Source organism: Phoenix dactylifera, chromosome 1, assembly GCF_009389715.1.
Source record: "Phoenix dactylifera cultivar Barhee BC4 chromosome 1, palm_55x_up_171113_PBpolish2nd_filt_p, whole genome shotgun sequence".
Lineage (NCBI taxonomy): Eukaryota > Viridiplantae > Streptophyta > Magnoliopsida > Arecales > Arecaceae > Phoenix > Phoenix dactylifera.
The window spans coordinates 4014100-4020099 of NC_052392.1; positions in this window are offsets into that span (position 1 = coordinate 4014100).

Genomic DNA, 6000 nt, shown 5'->3' on the forward strand with positions numbered 1-6000 from the left:
GGACGTGATCTCGGATGAAACGCCTAGAGCGGAGTTCCGCCGGGGAGAACCTCCTTGTTGATCCCAGATGAAACGGCTAGTTGGCGGAAGTCGCGAGGGGCGCGCCTCCCGTTCCTCCGGCGGGGGTTTCCCAGCCACACGCCGGAGAGGAGGTCCACGATCCATGGTAACCTGAATAGCTCCGGCTTGGCAGGCTCCACCGCGCCTGCACTTATATTTATAGCCAAACTGTGGCCCCCCGGTCGTTCCGATGCGGGTGGCTCCAATAAAGGCGGGCGCACCGAATCCGGAGCCGTTCCAGCTCTCGAGGCGTATCCTCCCACGATCTCCTAAGCGTTGTTCTCCTTAATTGCATTCTTCATGCAGAACACTCCGGGCGGTGTGTATCCCACGGCCCACGTATCTCCGCTCGCGCCCAGGCCGCATCCGCCTCGAAGAACGCGCGTATTGCGGCCGCTTAACTGACACTCCTTGCAAGCAGCAACTGGCGATCCGATTTCTCAGGTAACGCCTCAATTAGCATTTAATACCCTTCTGGTGTTCCCCAGGCGACGCTTGGAGAAGAGGAGAAACACGATCGTAGCTGGCCACGGAGAAATCTCGTCGAGCGGCAAGCGACAGGCGCGTGACCAACGAGCGGAATTCCCCGAGGCTCGGCCCTCGGATGCCAGGCTAACCCGATGATCATCCCGGGAGCAGACTAGCCTGAAGCCCCGACCGGTCGCCTCGGCTTGCGCCAGCCTTGGCCGACCAATGAGCGGAATTCTCCGAGGCTCGGCCCTCGGATGCCAGGCTAATCCGATGATCATCCCGGGAGCAGACTAGCCTGAAGCCCCGACCGGTCGCCTCGGCTTGCGCCAGCCTTGGCCGACCAACGAGCGGAATCTCCCGAGGCTCGGCCCTCGGATGCCAGGCTAACCCGATGATCATCCCGGGAGCAGACTAGCCTGAAGCCCCGACCGGTCGCCTCGGCTTGCGCCAGCCTTGGCCGACCAACGAGCGGAATTCCCCGAGGCTCGGCCCTCGGATGCCAGGCTAACCCGATGATCATCCCGGGAGCAGACTAGCCTGAAGCCCCGACCGGTCGCCTCGGCTTGCGCCAGCCTTGGCCGACCAACGAGCGGAACCTCCCGAGGCTCGGCCCTCGGATGCCAGGCTAACCCGATGATCATCCTGGGAGCAGACTAGCCTGAAGCCCCGACCGGTCGCCTCGGCTTGCGCCAGCCTTGGCCGACCAACGAGCAGAATTCCCCGAGGCTCGGCCCTCGGATGCCAGGCTAACCCGATGATCATCCCGGGAGCAGACTAGCCTGAAGCCCCGACCGGTCGCCTCGGCTTGCGCCAGCCTTGGCCGACCAACGAGCGGAATTCCCCGAGGCTCGGCCCTCGGATGCCAGGCTAACCCGATGATCATCCCGGGAGCAGACTAGCCTGAAGCCCCGACCGGTCGCCTCGGCTTGCGCCAGCCTTGGCCGACCAACGAGCGGAATTCCCCGAGGCTCGGCCCTCGGATGCCAGGCTAACCCGATGATCATCCCGGGAGCAGACTAGCCTGAAGCCCCGACTGGTCGCCTCGGCTTGCGCCAGCCTTGGCCGACCAACGAGCGGAATTCCCCGAGGCTCGGCCCTCGGATGCCAGGCTAACCCGATGATCATCCCGGGAGCAGACTAGCCTGAAGCCCCGACCGGTCGCCTCGGCTTGCGCCAGCCTTGGCCGACCAACGAGCGGAATCTCCTGAGGCCTAACCCTCGGATGCCTGGTCTAGCGCCGGAAGAATTTCCTGAGGCCTAACCCTCGGATGCCTGGCCTAGCGCCGGAAGAATTTCCTGAGGCCTAACCCTCGGATGCCTGGCCTGGTACCGGAAGAATTTCCTGAGGCCTAACCCTCGGATGCCTGGCCTAGCGCCGGAAGAATTTCCTGAGGCCTAACCCTCGGATGCCTGGCCTGGTGCCGGAAGAATTTCCTGAGGCCTAACCCTCGGGTGCCTGGCCTAGCGCCGGAAGAATTTCCTGAGGCCTAACCCTCGGATGCCTGGCCTAGCGCCGGAAGAATTTCCTGAGGCCTAACCCTCGGATGCCTGGCCTAGCGCCGGAAGAATTTTCTGAGGCCTAACCCTCGGATGCCTGGCCTAGCGCCGAAAGAATTTCCTGAGGCCTAACCCTCGGATGCCTGGCCTAGTGCCGGAAGAATTTCCTGAGGCCTAACCCTCGGATGCCTGGCCTAGCGCCGGAAGAACTTCAAGAGTTAGGAGTCGGCGAGACGCTACCAAGAGTTAAAAGAGGAAGGACGAAAGTGAAATGAAGAAACACTCTATTTGCATTAACTTTCATTGTTTCAGGGCCGAGACCCATACAACTTGGCAAAACGCCAACATACAAAGAAAAGGACAAAGAAAGGTACAGAGGGTCAGCTTGGAGGAACCCCTGGGTCGGGAACGCCGGGCACGTCCGCAAGGGGTAGGGAGGCGGTTGGAAAATCAGCAGGCAATGGCGCCGGAGGGGAGTCGAGGAGGGAGACCCCACTCAGGTCAATCCCGGGGTATTTAGCCGACACCCTTGCCAAGCCTTCATCGAAGCCTAAGACAAAGGAGTCGGACCCCGCATCCGACATGTCACGGACGAACTCATCGGACTGACGATAGGCCTGTACAGCCTCCGACATGTCACGGATGAACTCGGCGGACTGACGATAGGCCTGTACCGCCAGACGCCCGATTTCCGCGCTCTTCTCGGCCAGCGCCGCCTCTGCTCGCTCCGTAATCTGAGCTTTTGCCTCCATGACCTTCGCCACAATCCGGTCGTCCGCCTCGGAGGAGACCCTCAGCAGATCAGCCCGAGCCTCCTTGTGCTTCGCCTCGGCAGCAATACGAGCAGCCTCAGCCTCCTCCAGGCGCGAATGAAGCTCCCGGTCGCTCGCGCGGGACTCCTCCAAGACCGACTCCAATTCGCCCAGCTTGGCTTCAAGAGACCGGGTTCGGTTGCGGGCGTTGTCGGCTGACCGCTGGGCCTTCTCCCACCTCTCCCGGAAGTCGGCAGCCTTCCGGAACTGCTTTTCGGCCCGCTCCTCCGCCTTCCTGACCTCGCTTTCGAGACCCGAGGCAACCTTGAGTTGCTCCTGAGCCTCCAACAGTTGCCTCTCGAGGGCGGCGAAGCCGAGTGCCCGCTCTTCGGCCACCTGGAGCCTCGTCTCGAGGTCCCTGGTCGTCCTCCCCGCCGCAGCCTGGCCTCCCTCCTCTACTGCTTTCAGTTGGCTCTCGGCCCTCGCCAGGAGCCTCGCCTGTTCCTCGTGGCTCTCCTCCAGACGAATCATGTACTGGGCGAGCTAAAAGATAGGAAAAATGAGAGCGTCAGACGGGGATCAATAGAGCTTATGAGTGGCGGAAGCGACCAAAAGAACACTCACCGACATAAGACAGACGCAGCTGGCAGCCCCGACGTCAGGGATCCTCATCTGCCGGACCTGCCTACGGTCCTTCTCCAGCAGCACCGTCTCGATGAGGTTTCGGGCGCCGGCGAAAGTGAAGGCCGACCCCGACTTCGCCCCGGAGCCGGACGGTGGTTCTACAGCCTTACCCTTACCCATCGCTTGGGGAAGAGTCATGCTGACCGTGCTCGGGGCGGGGGCCGCTCCAGGAATCGACAGGGTCCCGCTCGGCCGGGGCCTCGGCGCGCCCCTCCTTCTCGTGTCATCCGAAGCCGACCGAGTCGAAGGCCGGGTTGGGGACCGATCGCGTCCAACCCGGCCGTCTCGGGCGCGCTCGGATGACACCTCCGGAATAACGGTAGTCTCATCACCGGAGGGCTGATACGGCGCCAACTGTCGGTCCAAGCCCGCGGCGTCCCCCTGATCGGTGGGTCCGGACCCGTCTGTCGGCGTCGGAGTCGCCTGCTGGCGGGACTTCTTCGCCGGTGGGACCCCGCTCGGAGGAGTCCGTTTCTTCCTCCGGATCGCTTCCAGTAGGGACGTCCTACCAACAGCCATCGCCTTGTCCGACCGCATGACGTCGTCGATTTCTGCAAAAAGGACGAGATGGTCGGAGACTGAGAAGCTGATGGAAAGAAGAAACGAAAGAGGAGAAAAAAGCTAAAAAAGAAGTGGTGGCGGGCTCACGGTCAGCGGGGACCGAGCTCAGGCCGACGTTCACCAAGGTGTCCTCAGAAATAAGGCGAGACACCGGGGGGAGCCGGCCCTCGGCAACCAACCCCTTCAAGACGGCGACGCCATCGGATTCCTCCCTCGACAACCTCGATAGGCCGATCGGGGACTTCATCGGCGTCTCCCAGGTTGCCCTAATTCCCCAAGAGGGATCTACGTCAATGAAAAAGAAACGCTCCTTCCAGCCGTGGATGGAGGAAGGAGCCTCCTTGACGAGGCCGCACCCTCGCCGCGCCGCAAAGCACCACCACCCTCTGTCCTGGGGGTGGCCGTTCAGGCCGTAGCATTCCCAAAAGACATTCAGGGTGGCGGGAACCTCGTGCATGCGGCAGAGAACCTGGAAGGCCGTCAGGGCGCGCCATGAGTTCGGCACCAGTTGCGTCGGCGCCACTCTTAAACCCCGAAGCACCTGCACAACTAAGTCCGAGGGGGGAAAGCGGAACCCGGCCCGAAGGATGTCCTCGTTGATGGCGACCTTCCCCGGAGGAGGATGGGACATCCTCTCCTCAGGCCCCGGGAGCGTAACGTTGCAGGCTTCGGAAAGGTGGTACCGGGCCACGAACCTATCTAGGTCTTCGGGGACCAGATCCGACTGAATGCGGTCCGCTCTTACTTCGTCCATACCTAATGGCCAGTGGATCTACGGTCAGGACGGGGCCAAGAAGGGGGAAAGGACCGGAACGACTGAAGTACACTAATACGGAAGGAGAAAGTATGGAGAGCCCTAAATTGAAGAATGGGGCAACTCACCGGAAGGGAAGAAAGAACGGCTCCGAGGGCGTCAAAGGAGGAGCGAGCAAACAGTCCGACGGCAACGACAGCAGCGCAAGGGAGAAACTCGAAGATGCCTGCGAAGAGAAAAGCGGACGGGGGAGGGCCCCCGGTTAAATAGGCGGAAAGGCGGGTGACGCCTCGGTGACGCCAGAGGACGCCTGGCTGCCGAAGGATCGCTCGCGCCCCAAAGGCGAATCGACGCCATTAAGGAAGGATGTCCACCGAAATCCGCAGACTGCCAGATCAGCGACAACCGCTATACGCCATAAAGGAGGCGGGGAGCTCGAAGCGCGCGCGCCTTTCCGAGGGATGGCGGCAATCTCGAAGCATCACTCCCTTCACCCGTTCCCCTCCTGGTTCCAGGCTCGGAAGTGGGGGGCTACTGTTACGGGGGAATTTAGCCACCATGCCCCACATGACCGGCACGCGCGCCCAGGAAGACTACGGCAGTCCCTTGATCCAGCAATCCGACCCCGAGTCGGATATCTTCAGCTCCGCAGCCCGACCCCGAGTCGGCTGCCCCTTGATCCAGCAATCCGACCCCGAGTCGGATATCTTCGGCTCCGCAGCCCGACCCCGAGTCGGCTGCCCCTTGATCCAGCAATCCGACCCCGAGTCGGATATCTTCGGCTCCGCAGCCCGACCCCGAGTCGGCTGCCCCCTGATCCAGTCATCCGACCCCGAGTCGGCAATCTCTCGACAATAACAGACTGTTCCTCTGAGGCACGCCGCGGCCCCCTGCTCCACTACTCCCTGCAACGGCCGTATCCGGCGCTGCCCCACGATCCCCTGTAACAGCCGTACAAAGCGGAGCTCCACTATGCCCTGCCAGGGCCGTACCCAGCGCTGCCCCACGACGCCCTGTAACGGCCATGTCAGTGGCAGCCCCATCGTGCCACACGATGACGAATCCCCGGAAAAACCCCCCAGCCTGATATATATGAGGCTGGGGGGGGGAAGGGGGAGGGTAAGAAAAGGTTTTCCAGAGTATTCTCTTATCCGTTACTACTACTGTTCGTCCTTTCCTGTCTACCTAAAAATATGCTAGACAGATCGTTGTTAGAACCGA